The sequence below is a fragment of the Scyliorhinus torazame genome, chromosome 3 (genome assembly GCF_047496885.1).
Source record: "Scyliorhinus torazame isolate Kashiwa2021f chromosome 3, sScyTor2.1, whole genome shotgun sequence".
NCBI classification, from domain to species: Eukaryota; Metazoa; Chordata; class Chondrichthyes; order Carcharhiniformes; family Scyliorhinidae; genus Scyliorhinus; species Scyliorhinus torazame.
Genome location: NC_092709.1, coordinates 161,651,933 through 161,679,420, shown reverse-complemented (window position 1 = coordinate 161,679,420; position 27,488 = coordinate 161,651,933). Strand labels below are relative to the sequence as shown.

Sequence of the window (27,488 nt, the reverse complement as noted above, 5' to 3'; positions counted from 1 at the left end):
TTATATTTAGTTTTGTCCTCGCCTTCCGCGAATGCCAGGGAGTTATAGATGTGGATGGCGTGTTGCCCCGCCGTGGAGAGGAGGAGGGCGATCATCCTGGTGTCCGATGCATTCTCTCTGTCTCTGGCTTCTAAGAAGAGCTGGAAGCGCTGTTTAAACAGCTTCCAGTTTACGTCAAGACGTCCAGCGATTCAGAGCGGTTGGGTGGGCTGATGTTTTCCATGGAGCAGTATGGCGGATTTCTGAAAGGGTGCAGTTAGGTCTCACAGTCGCTGGTTAGCTTCCACTGCTGGTATCATGTTGTGTTGAGTGTTCTGATGCACAAATGTTCCAACACGACTGTAGATGGTACAACTCTGTTTTATTGTCTTAACAACTGTAACAACTAACTGCTGGCTTGGGTACGTGCTTCACCAGCTAACCTGTGGACCCAGCCATATCACTATCTTGGTGAGGCACTCAGCACATGGTCTATGTCTGAGTGGCACGCTGTGAGCTCTGTGCTCTGAGCTATCTCCTTACAGAATGAGCGGGAACTGTGGTGTTCCCTGTTTTATAGTGCGTGTGCTCTCACTGGTGATTGGCTGCGATGTTATGTGTGTGCTGGTTGGTCCAACTGCCTGTCCATCAGTATGTGTGTGATTGCACCATGATATGCTGATGTGGATATCATGACAGTGTGAATAGCCAGGATCTTTCATATTCCCCAGGGTGTTAATTACAGACAATTTGTGGAATGCATAACCGTGTTTTTGTTGCAACTCGGCTTGTGCTGTTTCTTTTTAAATAAAACACAATTGTTTCTATCGGGTTCCAGTTTAAAATCTAGCCATTGAAAAAAATCAAGGCTAGGATTCTCCACGCCGCAATCGCGCTCGGCGCGGGGGCAGAGAATGGGGCATCAGACCCAGGATCGGGTCCGACGACGTCCCGCGATTCTGCAGAGACCGGAGAATCACCGCCAATTGCGCGCGCGGTCGGGGGCTGTTGAAAGAGGCCCTGCAACGACTCTCCACCGACAACTGGCCGAGTTCCAGCTGGTGTGGTTCACTCATGGTTCCACCCCCGGGCACTCGTAATTGCGGATGCGGACTCAGTCTGCAGCCGCCCTGGTGGGGGGGTGGGAGATTCGTCACGGGGGGGTCCTCCAGGATGGCCAGGCTCACGATCGGGGCCCACCGATCAGCGGGCGTGTGGGGTCTTGGGGGAGCCTATATTGTCAGGGCCGGCCCGCTGTGTGGGTCCACAATGTTGCGCGGACCCGCGGCCGGAAGTGCCGGCGCATTGGCAGCTGGAGCTTCGAGGACTACTCCGGGGCCCTGCTTGCCCCCTTCAAAATGGAGAATCACTCTGGACTTTCTCCAGGAAAGCCACAGCCTCATTATCAGAACATTCCGCCCCAGAAATCATGTGCTGGATTCTCCACTGGCGGGACGTTCCGTTTTGCCGTTTTCCGATGGCGTGGGGCTGCTGCACAATGGGAGACCCCATTGACCGGCCGGCGTAACGGAGCATCCTGCCGGCGGAGTGAAATAGAAATGTGGCACGGCGGAGAATCCAGTCTCATATCTTTAAGGTGCACATCCTCATGACAGTACACAGGAAAAGTTTCTCAATCAACTTGTCTCCAGTCCAATAACGTATGAATTCGGAGCATAGTCAGGCCAATAAGGAATGAAACAGTGGAGTTAACGTTCGACTCTTCCGAAGAAGAATCATACCGGACTCGAAAAGTTCACTATGTTTCTCTTTCCACAGACACTGCCAGATCTCCAGCATCTGTGGTGTTTTTGCTATGATATTAAGAAAGGAAGAGGCTTTGAATCTGGTTCAGGCAAATTAAATATGGCAAGTCGAGTGTGTTACAATAAGAAATCATCTAGCAGTGACTGCACCATACTTCAGACTGAAGGAACTTTGGAAGGAGACCAGAAAATATCAAGGATAAAATTGCTCAACTGGCAAAGAGCTAATTTCTGTGATTTAAGACTAGATCGAGCATAGTTAGATTGGAAAAAGCAAATGCAGAGTTAAGAAGTAATGGACTTGGGCCTATTAAGGACCGAAGGGGAAATCTTCAAGAAAGGGGAAAGGGATAAATCAGGTAACTACAGCCCAGACAGACTGGCATTAGTGGTGGCTAAGGTATTAGACTAACGTCATGAGCCTGCAGAGATCTATAAGATTTTTAAGAGGAAAGGAATCCCCAAACACGCCAATGAAAGGGAAACCACAGGGCAAAAATTCCTACTCGAACAAATCAACTAAAATAAACATATTTCAAGCATTAATTGGTGAATAATACTTCAAACAAAGATAAATGGGACTTTAAATAATCGCTACAACAAAGATAGACCTCATGCATCACATCCCACACACAATCTCATAACCTTTCCAACTCACCCCATGTTTTATAGGGATCTCTCACTTCCCACTCAATCATTTTGGCCCTCGAGTTGCAATCCATCTGACATCCCCAGATTAGCATCACCAAGGTGCACTCCTATGAATCCTCTCTCACCTGGATCGTGATAGTCTGATGCCATGGAATCCCAGAGACTCCCTGGCAAGACTGAAGCAACAGAAATGGATCTTGTTCAATCCACAATCCCTTGTCCTTCCTATCTTCAGCTCTCCATCTTTTCTAATTGTATAACAAACGTAGTAACGCAGTTTCTGCTCTTATTCTCAGAGAGCTGCTTCACCTCGAGGATCCATGCAGAAACTGCCATACAGAAACCTTTCCATTTGAAGAGAACCTTGTTTGTTTTCTCTTGTACAAATTCACAGTGTGATCGGAACTACCAAACTGAAAACCACATGACACTTCACTTTCTATTTACCCTTTGCTTCATAGCTGTTAATCCCGATTGGAACAAAGAACAGCACAGGAATAGACCCTTCAGCACTCCAAGCCTGCACCGATCATGATGCCTATCTAAATTTAACCTTCTGCACTTCCGGGTCCATATCTCTCTATTCCCATCCTGTTCATGTATTCGTAAAGATGCTTCTTAAACGTCGCTATTGAATCTGCATCGACCGCCTCCCCCTGCAGCGCGTTCCAGGCACTCACCACCCTCTGTGTAAAACACTCACACATCTCCTCTAAACTTTCCCCCTTGCACCTTAAATCTATGTCCCCTAGTAATTGACTTTTCCACCCTGGGATAAAGCGTCTGACAATCCACTGTGTCCAGGCTACTCATAATATTGTAAACCTCTAACAGGTCGCTCCTCAACCTCCGTCTTTCCAGTGAAAACAATCCAAGTTTATCCAATCTCTCCTCCTAGCTATTACCCTCCAGACTAGGCAACATCCTGGTGAACCTCTTCTGTACTTTCTCCAAAGCAGCCACATCTTTCTGGTGGTGTGACGACCAGAATTGTATGCAATATTCCAAATGTGGCCTAATTAAGGTTCTGTGCAGCTGCAGCATGACTTGCCAACTTTAAGACTCAATGCCCTGACCGATGAAGGAAAGCATGCTGTATGCTTTCTTGACTACCGTCTCCACCTACGTTGCCACTTTTAGTGATCTGTAGACCTGTACGCCCAGATCCCTTTGCCTGTCAATGCTCCTAAGAGTTCTGCCATTTACTGTATAATTCCCTGTATTAGACCTTCGAAAAATGCATTACCTCACATTTGTCTGGATTAAACTCCATCTGCCATTTCTCTGGCCAAGTCACTAACCGATCTATTTCCTGCTGTATTCTCTGACAGTCCTCTTAGAATCATAGAATCTACAGTTTCGAAGGAGGCCATTTGGCCCATCAAGTCTGCACCAGCCCTTGGGAAGTGCACCCTACTTACACCCACACCTCCACCCTAACCCAGTAATTCCACCTAACCTTTTTGTATACTAAGGCAATTTAGCCTGGCCATTCCTCCTAATCTTTGGACTGTGGAAACCGGAGCACCCAGAGGAAATCCACGCAGACACAGGGAGAGCGTGTAGACTCTGCAGAGAGAGTGACCCAAGCCAGGAATCGGACCTGGGATCCTGACGCTGTGAAGCAACAGTGCTGACCACTGAGCTACCGTCACCATCCCCAACTCAACCAATCGTTGTGTCATCCATAAATTTACTAATCTGACCAGCTGCATTTTCCTCCAAATCATTTTTATATATCTCAAGTCACATGGTCATTTCTTGGAACCTAATGATGTCATAATTAAGAAACCAATTAACCCCCTTTAAAAATACTCCCAGCCCACTTTGTTCTTAGAGGTTTTTCCAGCACATGAGTCATCCCACTAAATAATCACCCATTTGGAAAGGTGTAGGATTAATCAAAGAGATCTGGCATGGATTCGTTAAAGGAAAATCATCTCCACAGATTCCCTACAGTGCAGAAGGAGACAATTGGGCCCATCGAGTCTCCATTAACACTTCCAAAGAACACTCTACCAAGGTGCACTCCCCCTTCATATCCCATAACGCCAAGCATTGATCATGGCCAATCCACCTAAACTGCAGATGTTTGGACACAAAGGGGCAATTTAGCATGGCCCCCAAGCATCCACCTAACGATATATGTTTGGACCATGGGAGGAAACTGGAGCATCCAGAGGAAACCCACGCAGATACGGGGAGAACATGCAAACTCCACGCAGACAGTTACCCAAGACTGGAATTGAATCTGGGTCCCTGGCACTGTGAGGCAGCAGTGCTAACTACTGGGCCACTGCGTCTAACTTGGTTGGACGAGGCAGTGGCGTAGTGGTATTGTCACTGAACTAATAATCCAGAGAACCAGGGTGATGCTCTTGGGACCCGGGTTCGAATTCCACCAGGGAAGATGGTGAAACATGAATGCAATAAAAACATTTCTGGAATTAAAAGCGTAATGATGACCATTAAATCATTGTCGATTGTCGTAAAAGCCCATCTGGTTCACAAATGTCCTTTAGGGAAGGAAATCTACGTCATTACCAATGCCTTACATGTGACTCCAGAGCCACAGCAATGTGGTTGACTATTAAATGCCCTCAGGATTGGGCAATAAATGCTGGCCCTAACAGCGACTCCCACATCCCATGAATGAATTAAAAAAGAAAAAAAAAGAACCAAGTTATGAACAAAAAGTAGGGATGTGAGCATGATGAATCTTTCAAAGAGTCAACACAAATACAATGCACTGGATGATCTCTTTCTGTGCTATCACTTTCTGTGATTCATTACAAGCTTGCCAATCACACTGATGGGGGGGGGGGAGGTGATGTTTAATTGTCTTCGGTTGGAGCGAAAGCAAATTGGTAGATGATTTTACTCTCCCTTCCACTTCTTTTCCATTGCCACTACTGGCCAAGACAATTTTCATCCCCCACAAATTATTTCATTTGTTGTCAAGTCTCAAAGTGTACAACTGTACAAACAAGCGCTGTATATTTTAACTGAGTCAACCATCACATCAACTTTGATCCAAGAGAAGTTCAAAATATTTATTGTTTAAAGTATCAAGAAATCTTATGGAACAACTGACATACTCATGAATATGGAATGCAAAATCTACCATTGTGCCTTTGAACTTGATAGATTGACAGCCCATTCTTCAGAGGTTTCTGCCCTGGAACACATACTGCAGATCAATATCTTTAGTTCAGTTCAGTTGCAAGAAGATCACTGTATTCTGCAGATCAATATCTTGAGTTCACTATATACTTTGAAACTGGCACTTTGGCATCAGGGGGCAGTATAAAAAATGAAGTAGACCACATACAATAAGTTTATCAAGTTGAAAGTCTATCAAGACTATTTCATGGAATATCCCAATTGCATAGCGACTCCACGAAAATACATCAAGAAAATTCATTTTTAACCAACTCCGTCTATTATTTTACCATGCGTTTGCACCAGCAATCTTACAGCTTCTGTACAATTAGTTTACTTATAAACAAATCAATTTGCTTTAGCTTGATAATGCTCTGGAAGTTTGACATTTACCGATTTTCATTCAGGAGGAGAAAGTGAACGGCATTCCAAGTTTTCAAAAATTCATTTATGGGATGTGGGTGTCACTGGTTGGGCCAGCATTTATTGCCCATCCCTTAAATGCCCTTAGAAGGTAGTAATGAGTTGTCTTCTTGAACCGCTGTAGTCCTTGAAGTGTAGGTACATCCACTGTGCTGTTAGGGAGGGAGTTCCAGGGTGTTGCCCCAGCAAGTGAAGGAACGGCGATATATTTCGAAGTCAGGGTGGTGAGTGACTTGTAGGGGAACCTCCAGGTGGTGGGGTTCCCAGGTATCTGCTGCTCTTGTCCTTCTAGATGGTAGTGGCCTTGGGTTTGGAAGGTGCTGTCTAAGGAGCCATGGTGAATTACTGCAGTGCATCCTGTAGATGGTACATACGGATGCCACTGTTCATTGATGGTGGAGGATTTGAATGTTTGTGGAAAGGGGAGCAATCAAGTGGGCTGCTTTGCCCTGGATGGTGTTGAACTTCTTGAGTGTTGGTGGAGATACACTCATCCAGGCAAGTGGAGAGTATTCCATTACACTCCTGACTTGTGCCTTGTAGATTATGCCAGGCTTTGGGGGGTCAGGAGGTGAGTTACTAGCCATAGGATTCCTAGCCTTTGACCTGCCCTGGTAGCCACAGTAATAATAATAATAATCGTTATTGTCACAAGTAGGCTTACATTAAGTTACTGTGAAAAACTCTGAGTCGCCACCTTCCAGCACCTGTTCGGGTACAAAGAGGGAGAATTCAGAATGCCCAATTCACCTAACAGCACGTCTTTTGGGACTTGTGGGAGGAAACCGGAGCACCCAGAGGAAACTCACGCAGACACAGGGAGAACGTGTAGACTCCGCACAGAGAGTGACCCAAGCCGGGAATCGAACCTGGGACCCTGGAGCTGTGAAGAAACTGTACTAACCACTGTGCTACCGTGCTGCCCAGTATTAATATGGCCAGTCCAGTTCAGTTTCTGATCAATGGTAATCCCCAGATGTTGATTGTGGGAAATTCAGCGATGATAATGCCATTGAATGTCAAGGGGCGGTGGTTAGATCCTCTCTTGTAGGACATGGTCATTGCCTGGCACTTATGTGGCATGAATGTAACTTGCCACTTGTCAGCTCAAGCCTGGATATTGTCCAGGTTTTGCTGCATTTGGACACTGACTGCTTCATTATCTGAGGAGTCACGAATGGTGCTGAACATTGTGCAGTCATCTGTAAACATTCCTACATCTGACCTCATGATGGAAGGGAGGTGATTGATGGTTGGGCCTAGGACACGACCCTGAGGAACTCCTGGAGCTGAGATGATTGACCTCCAACCACCGCAACCATCTTCCTTTGTGCCAGGTATGACCCCAACCAGCGGAGAGATTTCCCACTGATTCCAATTGACTCCAGTTTTGCTTGGACTCCTTGATGCCATACTCAGTCAAATGCTGCCTTGATGTCAAGGGCAGTCACTCTCACCTCACCTCTGGCATCCAGCTCTTTTGTCCATGTTTGAACCAAGGCTGTAATGAGGTCAGGAGCTGAGTGATCCTGGCAGAACCAAACTGAGCATCCGTGAGCAGGTTCTTGCTGAGTAAGTGCCGCCTGATGACTCTCTCCATCATTTTGCTGATGATAGAGAGTAGACTGATTGGGTAGTAATTGGCTGGGTTGGATTTGTCCTGTTTCTTGTGTACAGGACACACCTGGGCAATTTTCCACATTGTCGGGTAGATGCCAGTGTTATAGCTGTATTGAAACAGCAGGGAAGGCATGGTAGCACAGTGGTTAGCACTGTTGCTTCACAGCGCCAGGACCCGGGTTCGATTCCCTGCTTGGGTCACTGTCTGTCCAGAGTCTGCTTGCTCTCTCCCTCTCTGCGTGGGTTTCCTCCGGGTGCTCCGGTTTCCTCCCACATTCCAAAGACGTGCGGGTTAGGTGGATTGGCCATGCTAAATTGCCCCGTATTGTCCAAAGGTTAGGTGGGGTTACTGGGTCACATGGATGGAGTGGAGGAGGGGGCTTAAGTAGTGTGATCTTTCAAGGGCTGGTGTAGACTCGATGGGATGAATGGTCTTCTTTTGCTCTGTAAATATTATGAACTAAAAGCATGAAACTGTTTTTTGATATCACATGGAGTGAATTGTATTGGCTGAAGACTGACAGGTGTGATGCTGGGGACCTCCGAGGAGACCGAGATGGATCATCCACTTGACACTTCTGGCTGAAGATTGTTGCGAATGCCTCAGTCTTGTCTTTTGCACATATGTGCTGGGCTCCCCCATCATTGAAGACGGGGATATTTGTGGAGCTTCCTCCTCCAGTGAGATTTTTAATTGTCCACCACCGTTCACGGCTGGATGTGGCAGGACTACAGAGCTTAGATCTTATGGGTTCATTCTGGAATCGCTTAGCTCTGTCTATTATTTGCTGCTTATGTTGTTTGGCACACAAGTAGTCCTGTGTTGTAGCTTCACCAGGTTAACAACTCATTTTTCAGTGTGCCTGATGTTGCTCCTGGCAGGCTCTCCAGCACTCTTCATTGAACCAGCGTTGACCTCCTGGCTTGGTGGTAATGGTAGAGTGGGGGATATACTGGGCCATGAGGTTGCAGATTGTGGTTGTATACAATTCTGCTGCTGATGGCCCACTGCATCTCATGGCTGTCCAGTCTTGAGTTGCGAGATCTGTTCGAAGCCTATCCCATTTAGCTCGGTGGTGGTACCAACGTGATCTTTGGTGTGATATGACATGTGTAAATGTTATGTTTTAAGCTCACAACACGATGGGGTTGAAACACTGTAACCTTCTACTGATGCTGCTGCCATCATTTCTGTGGAAATTCCCAGGGATTTCACTGGCCTTGGAACGGTGGAAGGGTAAAGGCACTCATTTCAATATGATCTTCCAGCTCTGCTTTATAAGGCTGGACACTGTCACATAATCCGGTCAGTTGCCCCAAAAGTCAAAATTTTCTTTTTTTAACTCAGAGGTTACAGTTTTGTAAACATTTCAGAATAGCTTCCAATCTCTTCAAGCATTCCTGCTCACTTGAACCGGTGATGTGAATGGTATGTAAGTAAAATTGCATCCCATTTAACCCACTTAGAATTTGATCCATGGACCCTGAAAAAGAGCTGGAACAGATGTTACTCCAGAAGGAAGTCTTCTGTAATGAAATAGACCTTTGTTCGTCATGATAGTGAGTAATTTTGCAGCTACATTGGTTTGTAAATATATCTGTAAAAGATAAACTTTACTGAATTTCTGCCCTCCAGAAAGCCCAACAAACAAGTAATCAATCAGAGGCAATGGATACTGATCTGCGCACAATACCAGGTTAATTGTTGTTCTAAAATCTCCACATATTCTCACTGAATCATCGCATTTCAATACAGGAACTATTGGTGTTGCCCAATCAGTTGTAGCAACTGTTTCAATAATTCCTGTTTGGACTAGCCTTTCTCGTCCTTCTTCAATTTTTGGCCTGATGGCATTTTAAAAATATTTGTCTATGGACGAGTCACTGGCTTGGCCAGCATTTATTGCCTATCCCTGACGGTGTTTAAGAGTCAACCACATTGCTGAGAATCTGGAGTCACATGTAGATCAGACCAGGTAAAGACAACAGATTTCCTTCCTGAAATGACATTAGTGAGCCAGATGGGTTTTTACGACAATTGACAATGGCTTCAAGATCATCTTTTAACTTTTAATTCCAGATTTTGATTGAATTCAAGTTTCACCATCTATCATGGCGGGATTCGAACCCCCGTCCCCAAAGCATGATTCTGGGTCTCTGGATTGGTAGTCCACACACGCACATGTACAGTCATGTAGAAGTGAAAAGAAGTTGTTTGGACAAGCATTCAAATGTGCTTTATACAACGTGGATACAGGAAACACAGTGAACCCATTAGTGCTGTAGATGAGTTGGAGCTGCGCACGCACACACACTCCTATGATGTGCCTCTCTGTGAAATTGGTTAATCTCTCATGGTCAGAGCTCATGCATCTGAGCCCCCGTGACAATGTGGAGCTCATGATCGCGATTGACGCCTCCATTCAGTCTGAGGGGGAGTGTGCACAGGTATCTCTGGTGCGGTGAAGTCCACTAACTGCAATCACGTGCTGCATCCAACCATGTGCCTGTAATTGAGTTAGCAGGGTTTGGACGAATATGATGTGATGCTGACTCCTTGGAGTCACCGGTCCCATGATAGGCCTGCCTCCGAAGACTCTCCAGGCCCCCCCCCCCCCCCCACCCCCCCACCCCCACTTCCCACCCCTCCCCACCACACACACACGCACTTTCAGTTTGTAACTGTATAACCCAACTGGAGGCCCTGGAGTCTGCAACATCAGAGTGCCTGTGGCCTCATTCGAATATGGGGCGAGAATCTCCGAGCCCGTGCCGGACTGGAGAATCGCCAGGAGGGCGCCCGAATCCCGCCACGCCGCTCCGACGCCGGTCTGCCGATTCTCTGGCAACTGGAGAATCGGCTCCAATAGCGCCGGCGCGGTCGCCGCGGCACCGGTCGGGGGCCGTTGAAAGCGGCCACCGCGGCGATTATCCGCGCTCGACGGGCCGAGTGTCTGCCGAATCCCACCGGCGGGACCTCAGCGTTCTGGCTGCAGGGCCGTCCTGGTTGGCGGGGGGGGGGCTGATTCTGGGGGGGTTCTCCATGGTGGCCAGGCCCGTGATCGGGGGAACCGATCAGCGGGGGCGCTCATTCCAGGGGGGGCCTATGGTCCTCCGCGGAGACGGCCGTGACCCGCGCCAGCCGTGTAGGGCCGGCTTTCAGCGCCGGAGAAGCGCACAGCACTCTGGTGCCGTGCTAGCCCCCAAGGAAGGGGAGAATCCCGGCCCTGATGTCCCTCGGTGAGTGGGTAGAGCTACACCCTTAAGCCAAGGGCGTCATGGGACATAAATACCCAAGCGTGGGCTGGGCGGAGGAAACCCCTTAGGGAGTAGGAGTTGAATTGTATTAGGTAAAATAGACTTGAGCTTTTTCTTAGTCATCGCTTCCAAGTGGTCGGTCGCCTGGAATTTTACAATAACCCATGACCTGAAACACTAACAGTTTTTTTCGCCCCCCATAGATGCTGCCAGACTTGCTGTGTAATTCTATAATGTTCCAGTATCTACAGTATTTTGTTTTATGAGAAGATACCTTTTTGTTATTTCATGGAATGTGGGCATTACTGGCAAGGCCAGCTGCCAGTGGATTCTAGGCCATTTTGGAGGGCAGTTCAGAGTCAACCGCAGTGCTGTGGGTCTGGAGTCACCTGTAGACCAGGCCAGGTAAGGATGGCAGATTTGCTTTCCTAAAGGACATCAGTGAAACAGATTATTATTTTTCTAAACAGATAATTATAATTACGTGCTCACCATTACTGAGGCTAGCTTTCAATTCCCGATTTATGAATTAGACTGAAATTCCCTGAGCTGGCATTCAAACCCAGGTCCCCACCACATTAGCCTGTGCCCCTGGGTTACTAATAATAACCTTTATTGTCACAAGTAGGCTTATGTTAACACTGCAATGATGTTACTGTGAAAATCTCCTAGTCGCCACATTCTAGTGCCTGTTCGGGTACATGGAGGGAGAATTCAGAATGTCCAAATTACCGAACAGTATGCCTTTCGGGACTTGTGGGAGGAAACCAGAGCACCCGGAGCAAACCCACGCAGACACAAGGAGAACGTGCAGACTCCGCACAGACAGTGACCCAAGCCGGGAATCAAACCTGGAACGCTGGCAATGTGAAGCAACTGTGCTAGCCAATGTGCTACTGTGCCGTCAGTAGTTTTGTGACGTTACCACTGCACTACCACAATGACTTGTTTGCAATGACAAGACTTACCTTTCTATGGTGAGTTTAATTCATAATCACTGCACAAATAAAGAAACTTCACATCATTTAATGCATGTCAATGATAAGGCAGACAACAAAATGTCATTTTCACAAAGGTAACAATGGAACAGTGCACCATTTGGATATTTGCCTTTTATCATAAAGCTGCTCCTCACCTGAAATTGCTCTCCCGTTTACACTTAAATAGCAGTGAGCACCATTAGCCTCACCAATATTTTGACAGGGATATACGTTATTATTCTTGTCACAAAATAAATTCCTTCACTTAAGCAATTACCTGCCAGCTGAGGGATAATTCCAAAATAATGATTCTCCAATCAGTTGTTCTCATGAGGAATGGAAGCTAGAAAATATACTGGTCAGGAAATTAGAAGCCCCATTGCCTGATTTCCTATCTATCAAACTTTACAAGCCAGATAATTATCTTTTCCTAATTGTGTGCAAAATATCAGTTGTTAGGGATGAAACTGTGACACCAAAGCCAAAAAAGCTCCTTTAAATAAAATGCCCTCATTTGGAAAGATATTTGCGAACTTCTGCTCAATTACATAAATAGCCAGCGAAATACATAACCCTGTGTCCATTGAAAAAGTCAATTATGAAAAATTGTAATATGTTAATGCTAAAGTGGTGTAGAAATGAAAACCGCAGTGAGAGGATCTTAATTATGCACTTTGGAAATAGGTAAGTGGATAACTTCTTCAATTTTGTTTTAAGAAATTATGAAAAACAAACCAGTAGGCCGTCCTTTAATTATCAATCAAGGTAACTTCCCTTTCTCTTTCTTTTGTGAGGCAGAATGATATTCCCTTCTGGGTAATTGAGGGGAAATGTTTTTATTCAATAAATTATTAATTTCACAAAAGAAGGTTATCACGGAATCATAGAATTTACAGTACAGAAGGAAGCCATTCGGCCCATTGAGTCTGTACCAGCCCTTGGAAAGAGCACCCTACTTCAGCCCACGCTTCCACCCGACCCCCATAACCCAGTAACCCCACCTACCTTTTTGGACACTAAGGGCAATTTAGCATGGCCAATCCACCTAACCTGCACGTCTTTGGACTGTGGGAGGAAACCGGAGCACCCGGAGGAAACCCACACAGATGCAGGGAGAACGTGCAGACTCCGCACAGACAGTGACCCAGCGGGGAATCGAACCTGGGACCCTGGAGCTGTGAAGCAACTGTGCTAACTGTGCTAACTGAGGGCATTTGAAGAAACACAATTTACTTTGGGAAGATATAGTTAAATGAAGATTAGATCTAAGGTAAACTTTGTATTTTATGATATGTTTTGTTTTCAAACTGTAAGTGATTTATTTGGATTGAGTATTCAATTCCCGATACAAATGAGGGTTGATTGACTAATTGTGGTATCTCAGAATGTTTGTTTCTGCTCTCCATCTCTGAGGAGGAGCAGTCAACTAATGTTTTTGTTCAATTCTCACCAATTCTCACTCTGGCTAACATACTCACTTATCATCTACCTCAAAGTATACTAATTGAACAAAATTCTCTCGCCATTGTGATTCTCTTTTCTCGCTGGCAGCACAACCCCATCCATGGGTTTTCTGGCAGCACGGGATGGCTCCAATGGAAAATCCCATTGACAAGCGCCGAGAGTATAGAATGGCACCACCAGCGAATGGCACACCAGCGAGAAATATGTGGCTGGGGGACCAGAGAACCCAGCCCAACATTTAAATATGTGTTCAAGACTTTGGCCGGGATTCTCCGAGTCTCCGCGTTGAAATTAGGCTCGGCGAAGGGGCGGAGAATGGGTCCTCAGAGCCGCGATCGAGTCCGACGCCGTCCCGCGATTCTCCGCGGATTGGGTAATCGACGGCAGTCGCGCGAGTGCAGTTGACGCGGTGCCGGTCGGGGGCCATTGAAAGAGGCCCTCGCAGCGATTCTCTGCCGGCAGCTGGCCGAGTTCCCGCTGGTGTGGTTCTAACATGGTTCCACCCGGTGGGCACTCGGAGTGGCCGCTGCCACGGCCGCGCAGTGGGGGGGGTAATCCGTCACCGGGAGGGGGGGGGCGTCCTCCAGGACGGCCAGGATTTCGAACGGGGGCCACCGATTAGCGGGTGTGCGTGACCTCGGGGAGGTCTATTTTGTTGGGAGCGGTCCGCTGTGTGGGTCCGCCATGTTGCGCGGGGCCGCATACGGAAGTGCAGGGCCTCCTATCAGCAGCCGGTTCTGTGCGGAGCACTCCGGCACCGTGCTGGCCTCCTTCAGGTAAGTGAATCGCTGGGCCAAGGATTCCGTTGATGCCGGCTTGAAACACTTAGCCTCCGTTTAGGAGAATCCCGGCCTTTTTTTTTAAAAGAAAAAGGGTTGGATTCTCTGTTGCACGGGCCAATATCCCTTCCGACGCCCAAATCGGGGGAAGCTCTGGTTTGACACCAGTTTTTGAGTCTCCGCCTCTCTAAAATGGCATCATCGCGTTGCACGTCGCACGCCTTGGAAAGGCGTTGGAGCGTCATCGGAAGGCCTTCCCCCAATGCTCCGCCCCCAATAGGGCGAGTTCCCAACGGCACGGATCACTTATGCTATTTTCTTCCGTTGACCCCGCGTGTGTGGGGGGGTGGGGGGCGGTGGAACCGTGCCGCTGGCCGAGGGGGGCTTCGGCAAGGGCTCGGGGGATTGGTGGGGGATGGCGACGGTGGGTACTGGGGATCATATTTTGGCAGGCCAGGTTCGTGCGCAGCCGCCACCATGTTGCATGGCACGGCCGCCGCAGGCCGCCCCCATGCGCATGCGCGGCCACTGACCCGGCCATTCTTCAGCCGTTTTTGGCGTAGGAGCCGGGAGCTTTACCTGGTGCGGTTGCTAGTCCTCCAACGGTCCTAGAATCGGTGCAGCTGTTGAGCCATTTTTTCTGCTGTAAAACGCCACTGTTCCCACGCCGTTGTCAGCACTTAGTCTGGAAATCAGAGAATCCAGCCCAAAGTCTTTATCAGTTTCAATGAATTATTGCTTAGAAATATTTCAGTGACTATTAATTGGTCATAACTGTGAACTATTTTCACAATTGGATTTATCTCCTATACATGATGGGAAATTAATTGTGTTAGATCGCTGTTCTGTGTCAGAAGGAATGGAGTACAATTTTTCTTTTAATGATTTTAATATGTTGACACTATGCACACAGATGAACAAACCAAAACATTTTGCCACAAAGTGAACTAATCATAAATCTTTTAAATTACAAACAAGAAGAAACTGGACTTTCATTGGTAAATGCACCTGAAGCAGAATTAATTATCATTAGGCCCATTAATCAATTCCGAGTTTGCTATTTAAACAGAGGCAATGTGCTGCCACCTAGCTGTATGATAATGTTGCATTGTAACACAACATCATATGAATCCTCTTTTAGACTTCAGTCATGTTCAATATACTATGAAAACAATGGACTCAACTTTCTGTGGAAGAAAGCAAAACCTAAAATCTAATATTCAACACATTTCTGTTTTTCTTTCTATTTAAGACCATAAGACCATAAGACATAGGAGCAGAATTAGGCCTCTCGGCCCATCGAGTCTGCTCCGCCGTTCAATCATGGCTGATCTTTTTCTCATCCCCATTCTCCTGCCTTCTCCCCACAATCCCCTTATTGATCAATAACCTATCTATCTCTATCTTAAAGACACTCAGTGATTTGGCCTCCACAGCCTTATGCGGCAAAGAGTTCCCCAGATTCACCACCCTCTGGCTGAAGAAATTCCTCCTCATCTCTGTTTTGTACATGTAAGGTAGTTTCTGAAGTCTTTTAAATGTGTTTTAATTATAGGTTTGCAACCTCATTGGCATTGTATACAGTATTGTATCTGGGTTTTGTAACATCCATTCTTTGATGAGTTGTAGCATCCTTCAGCTAAACAGTGCGCTGGATTCTATGCTGCATCGGGAAATCTGCTACTGGCAGCAAGCAGGGGAGAACCCAGTGTTGGTCAGAAAGTGGGATTGGGGCCTGTGCCCACACCAGCGGGAAGATGCAGATGGGTAATTTGCATCCTATTAACGGGCCGGGCACGGCATGATTCTCCGGTCCTCTGCGCCTGGAATCACGCGGGCGAGAATTGATGCAGGTCTTGACAAATGTGGCCCTGACATGGTAGTCCTCGTGATGGGCCAAGGGGGTAACTCTTCGAGAGAGTTGTCCCCAAAGTCCATCAAATGGCTATCCTTCCCCCTCACCAGAGACCCCTTAATTAAAGAGACCCCCATCAGAGACCCCATAACTAAAGAGACCCTCACCATAGATCCTTCTATAAGAGAGATCCCTGTCTGGAAGCCCACCAGAAGAGTGACCCCTGTCTGAATGCCCCCTAGAAGATATATCCCTGTCTGTGTAGTGAGGGTACTCACTGCATTCCTCTCCATGGGGGTCCACGGCACCAGCTTGGTACTACCAAGCGGGGGGCTTGAAGAGGGGGACTGGCCCTGAAGGGGCATGCCGATAATGCAGTGTCCCTCACTTTGCTTTCCACCGAATCGGCGGGAGGCTTTGCCAGCGATGGGGTGGGGGTGCTGCAATGTTATTCTGAGATCCTCGACCTGTCATCGTGTTTAGGCCCCATCCCTCTCAAGGCCAGTGGAAAACTCACCCATCTCCAAAAAGATTTCCAAGTGCCCTTGAGTAGCATCTGATTAGCGCTGCCAGGGCTAATGGGGAATGTACCAATTTTCCTGCTGGTTGCAGCACTTTGTTTTTTTGTGGAGAATCGTGCCCTGTGTCACCCTTCCTGCATTCCGGCTCGATCAAAAACCTAAAATCCTCAAAGTATGGTGTATATATCTACATCGTGAACTGATGAAGTTCAAGAAGGCGGCACCACCTTCTCAAAAGCAATTAGTGATTGGCAACAAACGCTGACATTGCCAGTGACATCCATGAAAGAATATCATCCCTGTGCCACTCTTTAAAAAAAACAACCCAACTCGTCCCACTTTCCTTCCTGGAGCCATGCAAATTTTCCTTTTGAAGTATATATTCAGTTTCCTTTTGAAAGTTATATCTGACATGATTGCATCACCCTTTCAGGCAGCGCATTTGAGATTTATTTACCCGAATTATACATAATACATAAACTTGGGTAAAGCTCCACTGAACATCCAATCAAATGTAAATGATCAATTCATGAATAAAAGGCATCTAAAGCAGAACTGAAATAGAGCCAATCTCAGCATTATGTTGCAAAACTTTATTTTTTTAAATGAACTGTTGGTCTTTTCATTCTACTGAAAAAGCTTATCTATATACCGAACAAAGTCTTTTGTTTGAATGAGCTAGTAAAGGAAGCCGATTAGGTAAGTGGAGAGAATGGTTGAAGAGTGCAGGACTGGGGGTGCAGTTTAAATATTGGAGTCAGACCTTTCAGGAGTGAAATTAGGAAATGTTTCTACACAGAAAGGGTGGTAGAAGCTTTGAATTCTGCTGAAAATTGATGTTAGGTCAATTTTTAATTTTAATAGTGAGATTGAGAGATTTGGGTTAAAAAGGAAAAAAGGCTGTCCTTTATCTCACCCTTCATTACCTCACGCTGTCCCAAAGCACTCGAGGCAATGAAGTGCTTTTGATATGCAGTCATTATTTGTAATATCAAAGATACAAGATTAAATGTAAGTGATCCAGAACAGAAGATACCGTAGAATCTTCCGTGGGCACAATGCTACCGTGGGCAGCTCCACAGCTTCACAGCTCCCGGGTCCCAGGTTTGATTCCCGGCTTGGGTCACTGTCTGTGCGGAGTTTGCACATCCTCCCCGAGTGTGCGTGGCTTTCTTCCGGGTGCTCTGGTTTCCTCTCATAGTCCAAAGATGTGCAGATTAGGTGGATTGGCCATGCTAAATTGCCCTTAGTGTCCAAAATTGTCCTTAGTGGTGGGTGGGGTTACTGGGTTGTGGGGATAGGGTGGAGGTGTTGACCTTGGTCAGGGTGCTCTTTCCAAGAGCCGGTGCAGACTCGATGGGCCGAATGGCCTCCTTCTGCACTGTAAATTCTATGATAATCCTACACTGCAGAAGGAGGCCATTTGGCCCATTGGGTCTGCACCAATACTCTGAAGCAGCACCCTATCATATTTTTTTTAATATGAAACGCTTCATGAATTTGCACATCATCCTTGGGCAGGGGCTATGCTAACCTTCTCTGTAACGTTCCAATTTTAGTATATGTGCTGCCGAAGCGAGCCCTGCAGCATCTTACCTAGGCCCACTCTCCCGCCCTGTCCCCGTAACCCCACCCCTTTGAACATTAAGGGGCAATTTAGCATGGCCAATCCACCTAGCCTGCACATCTTGGGACTGTAGGAGGAAACCTGAGCACTCGGAGGAAACCCACAGAGACACAGGGAAACGTACAAACTCCACACAGTCACCCAAGGTCAGATTTGATCCCAGGTCCCTGGCGCTGTGAGGCAGCAGTGCTAACAATTGTGACACCTTGCCACAATTTAACCCTATCCATCCAGTTGTGTGTAGTCCAAAAATGGCATTGGGTCATTTACTGCTCCAGTTGTGCTGCTTCTTTGAATGATCACCATCTTAGGGAAGATACCAAGATGGATATCTGGAATGGCAGAGTCATCCAGACTGAAATGTTAGTTCTCTTTTCTCTCCACAGCTGCTGACAGACCTGCTGAAATTGTCCAGTATTTTCTGTTTTTGATCTGGAACACCCAACTATTTTGGGCAAGAGGCCACTTATAATTGGTGGGACCTCAGTACATTTAGGGCAGCATGGTAGTACAGTGGTTAGCACTGTGACTTCACAGCGCCAGGCCACTTCACAGCTTGGGTCACTGTCTGTGAGGAGTCTGCACATTCTCCCGGTGTCTGTGTATCCTCCGGGTGCTTTGGTTTCCTCCCAGAACTCCTGAAAGACGTGCTTGGTAGGTGAATTGGAAATTCTGAATTCTTCCTCAGTGTACCCGAACAGGCGCCAGAGTGTGGCAACTAGGGGATTTTCACAGTATCTTTATTGCAGTGTCAATGTAAGTCTACTTGTGACACTAATGAAAACAGATTAAGATATGCAAACTGCAATCTTGTGATGTACTATGATGTACAAATGGGATGGTGCAGGCTGTACATGCTCCACCTGTTTGCACCAAGTGCTGATTGACCCCAAACTTAAAGGGGTCACAAGAGGCTGAGCAGAGAACTGTTCAGGCAAAGTTTATTTTTTACTTGGTGAGGAAATGGAAACATAAACAAAATATTATGTTATCTAATGTTCCTCAGATTGATTTCTAAAATTGTATGAATAATCTTCAATATCTCAATGAATAACGAAGATACTGAAAATAAATTGAGAAGATCTCAGGTGTTAGCACAAACACAAATAATATCAAAGTAAAAACACAGGTGCGGTCTTCCCAAAAGGAAACAAAGTTCCCCGAGCAAGCGCGTTTAGCCGCATGTTTGCCAGCAGTCACAGTGCTGAGAAACACATGGCTATTCAATGGGACTCGTTTTGAGTAAGGGGCCTAAACGGGGAACGCGCGGCCAAGGCCGGTGTAGCCCCCTTTTTTACAATGGCGAGTTCCGCTCACCGGGACTCCCCATTGTAGCGAGAGACTGGTATGCCATTTTTTATTGCAGATTTGCTAAAAGGTGATCCTGCCTATTGTGGGCGGGATTCCCCTTGCAACGTCTCATGAGATTGCGTTGCGAGCTTTGTAGATCCCAGGAGCGGGGTCTCCATGCTTTCTCCAGCCTCGCTGTGCTGTAGCGAGATGCTTTTCCGACACAGCGTGGCTGGAGGATCGCACCCTAAAATTGCAAATATCACTGAAAGTATCATAGAGAGAATGTAGCTTCCTTTACTTTGAAATGGTGCTTTTAACGTTTTGGTGGCCATAGGAAGCTGGGAAACCCACGGGTGGGGTGCACTGCCAGCGCGAAAAGAGAATCATAGCAGCCCGAGAATTCCGGCCAGTATTTTCCATTTGTTAGCCTAAAGGATTTTTGGATAAAATATAGAGCTGTGAAAGCTTTATTTTCATTCCTAGGAATTAGTCTTCAAGATGTGCTGCTTTGGTCTCCATTTGAATTGTCTTCATTAAATTCCTGCCTTATTTAATGAGGTGATTAATGTATATTTTGACGAGCTTATTGACTACATTGAAATAGGAATTTGACATAAATGTTATTTTTGGTTTTGACGCTTTCAAAGCATTACTCTATATTGTTTAGTTGTTCAATTGAATCCTTAAAGCTTCATTTGTCCTTGCTACATCAAGCAGAAAGTAAGTTTTGAAATCTCTATTTAATCTCAGTGAACTGTAAATACTAAATAAATTGGATGTGTTTGTTTTCTCTTCCACTCATCATATTGCAACTGCTGAGTTAGTAAATTTAAAAAATTAGAAAATGGGGGAAAAAAATCAGTATTCGTACTTTTGTGATGACATAAGTAGGAAATATTTCTGTTTGCCTTGTGTTTTTGACAGTGATGGAGAATGCAGCATTTTCAAATTAATATTTTCTCCTGGTTTCTAATCTATTGTTGGCTTTTTTGTAAACAAATCTAACAGTGACTATATGCTTCCAAATGTCTTCTTTGAAATAATAGTTTTCACTAATAATGTGAATAATGCACCAATAACTTTTACGCAGCTTTCTTCTACACACCTCATTCATTCCTCTGGTGCGGTTTACACCTTCTGAAACTTCATTGCATATTTTATTTTAGTAATTGTCCTTCTTTGCCTTTCATTCACCCAAGGTCCCTATGATTAAGCCTGAGTCTAACTGCTGTACTGTGTTCATAGATCAATTGAGGATTGAGGCATGAGACGATTATAAATTTATAGTGAAAGATCTTAAAGTTATCAGTGTAATAATCAGATTTGATGCAATCACTTTTGTGCATATAAGAACCCAACACTCCTCCTTTTGAATGATTTTCCAATGATGTGCGTCCCATGGGAATTAGGTGTCATGAATTTACAGCAAAGGTACTAAATTCACAATGTGAACTGACTGCATGACTGAAATTATAACTTTGAGCATAAGAAAAAGGGGCAGAAGTAGGCCTTTGATCCCTTTGAGCCTACTCCACCTCCAATATAATCATGGTTGATCTTCTACCTCAACTGTATCTTCCTGCACTTTCCTCATATCCCTTAAATTCCTTAATATACTAAAATCTACTGGTCTCTGTCTTGAATATTCTTAACTGAACATCCTGAGCCCTCTGGCATAGAGAATTCTAAAAATCTGTCACACTGAATGAAGAAATTTCTCTTCACCTCAGCTGTAAATGGCTGACACCGTGGGCGGGAGTTTCCGGTCTCCGACACCGAATCCGCATTCGTCAATCAGCCGGAGAATCCCCGATTGCGACAAAATCGGTGGCGCCACTTTCGCGATGCTCCACCCCCTCCAAAGTGGCGTACTCTAGGAGTACGCTGCATCGACGGCCTCAGGACGTTACCTGAGGCCCTCTCCCCGAAGCTCCCTCCTGACCAGCCGAGTTCCCGACGACGTGGGTCTCTCATGCTATTTTCTGTCGGAAACTCGGCATGGCGGCTGCGGACTCAGTCCAGCGCCACCAGAGTCAGGGGAGAGCCGATCCGCGGGCAGGGGGGTACTTTGGCAGGTGTTGGGGGGTGGTCTGGGGATCGTGGGCCTGGCCAAAGGGGGGCACCATTTGTCAGGCCGGGTCCGCATGCAGTTGGTGCCATGTTGAATGGTGCGGCCGCTACAGCCCGTGCTCATGTGCAGCCAGGGACCTGATAATTCTTCGGTCTCACCAGCAGCTAGGGCCGGGTGCTCTATTCTGCCTGCCTGCTAGCCACCCACCAAACGGAGGATCGGTGGCCATTTTGAGCCTATTTTTCAGTCGTAAAGCGCGACTGTTCGCATGCCAGCGTCATGACATAGCCTGAAAATCGGAGAACCCAGCCCCTTATTTTGAGACTACCCAGCTATTGGGAAAACCTCCCAGAATTATCAAGCTCCTTAAGAAACTTATATTTTGAGATCAGCCATGATCGAATGACGGAGCAGATTTGATGTCCTAAATCTGCTCCTATATCTTATGAATTTATATGTTTCGATATGTTTCATTTTTCTAAATTTGAGGGAAATACAGATCCAGCCTCCTTAATCTTTCCTCTAGGACAATCCGTTAATTGTAGGAATCAATTCCGTGAGCCTTTGGTGCACTGTCTCCAGGCATGCATATCCTTCCTTAGGTAAGGAGGCCAAAATTACAGTACTCCATGTGGCCTTATGCAACTGCAGTGCAACTTAATTGCTCTTATACTGCAATCCAGTTTTTAATATAACATGGGCTGGATTTTCCACACCCCGGCGCTGAAATCGCGGCTGGCACCGGGGCGCATGGAATCCCCGATTCTCCGGGCCCTGAAAACGACGCGCCGTGTTTTGCCTACCTACAGCGATTGCCAGAGGCCCGTCCCACCATTCTCCGCCCCCAACCGGCCGAAGTCCCGACGGCATGGGTCTAACATGGTCCTGCCGGTCAGGATACTCGCGTGGCGGCTGCGGACTCAGTCGACGGCCGTCACGGTCGGGGGCGGGCCGATCGGAGGGTAGGAGGGGCCTTATACGGCACTGCGCTAATTTTGGGTGGTCAGGGTCGGGCGCGCGGCCGATCTGGGTCACTATTTCGAGGGTCCAGCTCCACGGTTTGAGTCCGCCATGGAGCACGGCGCGGCCGCTGGAGGCCGCCGGTGTGTGCATGCGCGGGCTCTGACCCGGAAGTGTGGGGGCCCATATCTGTCCAAAAGCTGCAACATTCCCGATGATTCACTGCAAGCCGTCTGCAGGGCAATGAATATGTGGCTCTTTCACGCCAGTTTTTCTGTCGTGAAACTCCACAGTGTTTAAGACAGCGTGGGGACATAGTCCCAAAAACAGAGAATCCAGCTCCATGTCTCTTGCTTTCCCAATTGCTTTCTGGACCTGTATCTTTCCTTACTGTGATTTGTGTACATTCATGGACATCCAGGAGTTCCTGAATAACAACATTTCATGTTCTCTCGGCATTGAAAATACATTTTTATTTACTATTTTTACTTTCAAAGTGGATACCTTGACACTTCCCCTCATTATACTCCATCTGCAATGTTCTTACTCGCCCTAGACTTTCTATATGCCTTTGCATATTGGCAGCAGATTAAACAAATTGAGAAGATATAATCTTCTGCATAAAAGGTTTTGACTTTTGCAAAGTACTTGCAATGCTTGATTTGTAAAGCATTTGAATCAACCACCAGAGCTTCAATAAGCACAAGACAAAACAGCTGAGCCTTGCTCAGTGACTGATTTCCACGTCAATTACAAATTTTCCACCACTGTGACTACAGTTGAATCAAAGGAACTAAAAGCAGATTTCCATATCCCAAAACTTTCCCAGTTTCTTACATTGAAGGAGGAACAAAGTTCAAAATCAGTGAACACTGATTGAAGTATGACAGTTTCATATAAATCATATAGATCATACTACACTTCAGGAAACAGCCTGGATTCTACACCCTATCACAAGCTTTGGCGTTGAATTCTAAAAGTGAAAATCCCAATATTGCAACTGACTTCAATATTTAAATACAAACCTGTAGTTGGACACAACTTTGTTTTCTAAGTTAAGCATTTCAAAGTATGAAACTCATGCACAGCAGGTCTGGAAAACATATCATAGAGTTAAACGCAATTCTAAATAACTGAGGGATGGAAAAATAGTGGAATATTATGCCACTGCCATTTGTATAAAAATCAGTACTGGGCCCACACGAACACCAGATCAGACAAAACAATGGCCCTGATAGTTACAGGAAGATGGGGAAGATGTAGGCAGAGAAATGCATTGAGACCAAGGACACATGGTTCCTGCTGCATTTAACAGTAGAAATTCATTACAATATTTTATTCTGTAATCCCCATCAGCCAGCCAATTAGACAAGATGGCCAAGTGCAGCATGGTGAAAATCAGTATTGGGTAGTTGCAGCCAGGAACCTTTGTTGGTGCACTCCAGAAATTGAAAGGAGGGAAAGTCAGAGATTGAGGAGGAGGTTAGCCTTGATAAAAGAGAGAGACCTCAATTGGCACGGATGGGATCAAAGACCTCCTTGAAGGTCTGGTAAGAGCACTCCTGTTCCTTCTGGCCCACAAGGAGTGATGAAAAAGGCATCTACCTTGATCCAAAGCTCCCGCTTCCTTTTCACTGTCACATTTCTTAAGGAAGTCTGGAGAAGCTGTGTGACAACTGCACCTTAGGAGACTAACTTCAATATGTTGATGAAGTATTGCACCTTCCCATGAACATGGCAACAGATCTGTGCATAGTGTTGCTCTGTTTCTCTGGTTCTAAATACGGCGGTCAATATGGTCGCCTTCCTTAATCCTAATTATGTTTGCTTCAGAGTCACCAGGTATCTCTCGATACCGCCACATGGTTCAAACCCGAATACTGATCGAAGAGCCAATACACCAGTTAGTTAGTTCAAAGTCAATACTATTTATTTACACACACAGTAATATTTACTCACGCACAAAGTCCGACAAACTAAACTATCTCTAATGCTAACGCCTATACTTAGCTTCGGGTGCACACTCAGTCAGAGGAACAATGGCTGTTGTTCGGATCTAAGGCTGTTGGGTTCGAAGTGGTACAGGAGAACAGCTAAGGTCATCCGTCTGGTAGCGAGCGTTGACCTTGGACTTACTTGCTTCTGGTGCAGCTGGTGGACGGTCTCTCCGCTTTGAGAGCCAATTCCAAGAGAGCGATTCTCTCTCGGGGGTTTCTTCTTATAGCGTGCTTTTGGGCGGGCCTTGAACTTGGCCCCAACTAATTGGGCCGCATCTTGATCACTGGTATTGATCTTGACCAATAAAGGAATGGGTGCCCTGATGGCTGAGCGTGTCTTAGGTGGCTGTTGGCCTTGCTTTGTTTGCGCTTTCGGTTTGGGGAATTGGCACTGGGATGTCTGGAGCTGTATCGGTTGCTTGAGTGTCTCTCCTTTGTTCCCGGAGATGGGCCATCAACATGTTAATTGACCTATAGTTTCAGTCCCGCCTGGGAGCTGCCTTCCCAATACGCATACAGGCTCTGTGCCTGTTTGCTTTCCTAACATTGTCCACAGTTCCCTTCATTCATTGCAAGCATCCATTTTGTATTCTGGAAGTGGCCATCCCAGATGTCTACACTCCCTCTTTGTGATCCTCAACGCGAAGCGTGAAGGATCAAATTACTGCATCTTCTTCGTTCTCCTCCTAAGACAAGCACCCATAAGCAAGGAATGGCCCTAGGCTACTCTGTCCTATGGATTGGAGCTTTTACCTAAATTACTTTATGTACACACATCATTATAAAATTCTACGGGGCGCTATGACATTCAGGCATGCATTACAAAATAAAAACATTGGAACCTCTAACTGTCCTTAATTAAACTATCCTTAATCAATGAAAACATGTACAACATTTTAAACTATACAGTAGCAGCAACACAGGTCACTCTGGCTTGGCAGTCAAGCACAGAGTTTTACATCTCTTTTATTAGAACAAACAAATACAAAAAAACGTATGCACTTTAATTCACTTAAAGAGGGAGGGGGTCTGTTGAAGTCTGAAAATAGGAGATCTGAATGTGTATACTGGAGTGCGGGAGGCTTTCCTCCGCCACTTCCTAAGCCTTAGTGTCTGAACGACACTGCAGAGTATTGCAAGTACTGATAGTGCTTCTACAACGTAGGACAGGGAATACCAAGTAATGAACTTGTCACACCAGGTTGGTGTATCAGTTGCTATCTCTGGGTACAGTGTATGGCAGGGATGGGAAATATTCACAGTCTGTGTGGTAGGGGTCAGGGGGGTCGGGTCCACGCGCAACTGGAGTGATCCCTGCGAAGATCCAAATGTAGACTATGATGGTTGTCTTCATGTTCTTCTTCTTTCTTTCGTAATCTTCCTGAGGCTTCTGTGGTTCCGGAGTTCTGTGGACACAAGCATAATATCTGTTATTATCTTGCTTAAGATCTCATATGTCTGTCGGTCTGTCCTTTTATTGACAATTACCCATCATAATTGGTCACCATCTGTGACTCACTCATTTTTTTTTTAAAGCCAAATATTTGGGACAAGACATCCGAGAGAAAAAAAATGAATCAACGCGAGCAGTCTCACAGCCTGGGTGGGCGATGCGGTGAATGTACCATCCCAGTGTTTGAGGATGAAAATAGCCTATGGAAAGCAATCTAAGGGTCGCCTTAAAACAAACAAAAGAGTTTTGAACTAAAAGTTCCAAATGGGGTGCGTATGGGCCGCGGCGGGTAAGAATGGGTGGAAACCCCGTGTAGGACGGTGACCAGTGCCGTATGTGCTCTACCCGAGCGTAGCTGACCAGATGGGGGTCCTCAGGCAGGGTGGGGATTAGTGCCGTTAGTCCACTGCCTGAGTGACCGGCAAGAACGGTAAGAATTTGTGGTCGTTGTGGGAGTTGCCTATTGTGGCCATCTTCTACCTTCAAAGTAGAAGAGTAGCTATGAACGGTTGTTGGCGGACAAACTTGTTCCATTAACTGCCAGTGGGCGTTAAAAGAGTGGTGGCGTGGGGTAATGAAAACCTTGAGGTAACAAACAACATTTAACATGCACAGTAACAAACAAACATACATAACAAACATGATGCGGGTTCCATCAGAAAGGACACCGTAAATCTCCATCGGTTCCTTTTTACCATCATCTGGACTCCTTATTGCTCTAAAGCGAACAGAGTCGCAAAGGGATTTGTGTGGTGGGAGTCAGACTCTTAAGTCAGCATCTTCTCCCGGTTGCCATACTCGTGACTGGAATAGTTGTGCCAAAGCTGCTTGTGGTGAATTGGGGTCCATCTCATCAGTCCGGATGAGCTTGAACGAATTGTCTCGGTGCCAGTGTTTTGTATCGAGGTTGGAGCTGCTAGGGGGTAATCCATAATCGTCGGGCGGTGGGTCTGAATCAGGGGCATTAATATACATTATTTCAAAGGGGTCGCTGGAATCATGTTCGGAGTCGCTGAGGGTGGGGCCTGGTGCAGGGGTGTAATCGTAGCGTGGTGTGCTGGGGCTGTCACTGTCGCTGTCACTATCGGTTGGAGGAAGGGAGAGGTGGAGTTGAGCCTCTGGGGATGGAGTCGTAGTCGTGTCTGAGGATGGGCTGGACTGGTTGGGGGAGGGTAGGAATAGGTTGTTCATGGGCGGGGCGTATTCATCTGCTGCAGCAAGTGAGCTATGGTGTGAATGGTTGTTCTGCGAGCCATAAGACTTAAGCTTGTTTATGTGCAACCACGCAGACTTGCCTTTAGGATATGTGATTTTATATACAGGGGGGCTGACTTTATCAGAGATGGAGTACAGTCCAGCACATTTGGGGGCAAGGAATGAACTGGGGTTGTATCGGGATAGCATGACTTGCTGCCCTACTACAAACTCTGTGGCATGTACTGTCGTATCAAAGCAAACTTTGCTTTGCTTCTTGCGTGTCCCAAGTCTAACAGCTGCTGCAAGCTGGGCTGCTTTTACATTCTCTAAAATCTGTTGAACTGCTTTCTCATGGGTGAGGGCGGTGACTGCGGGGCTGGCCAAATCCAGTCCTAACAAATATTCTGTCCCTTTCATGGGGCGTCCGGTCAT

At 46.4% G+C, this 27,488-nt stretch overlaps 1 protein-coding gene and 1 non-coding gene across 3 annotated transcripts in view; one reads left to right on the top strand and one right to left on the bottom strand.

Moving 5' to 3' along the window:
• Positions 1–27,488, top strand: part of kcnip4a (potassium voltage-gated channel interacting protein 4a) — a 969,743-nt gene that overhangs the window by 550,145 nt on the left and 392,110 nt on the right. The gene's annotated exons all lie outside the window — the stretch shown is intronic.
• LOC140409702 (U6 spliceosomal RNA) lies at positions 17,935–18,041 on the bottom strand. The gene has a single exon (XR_011940489.1). It is a non-coding gene; the product is annotated as a U6 spliceosomal RNA (small nuclear RNA).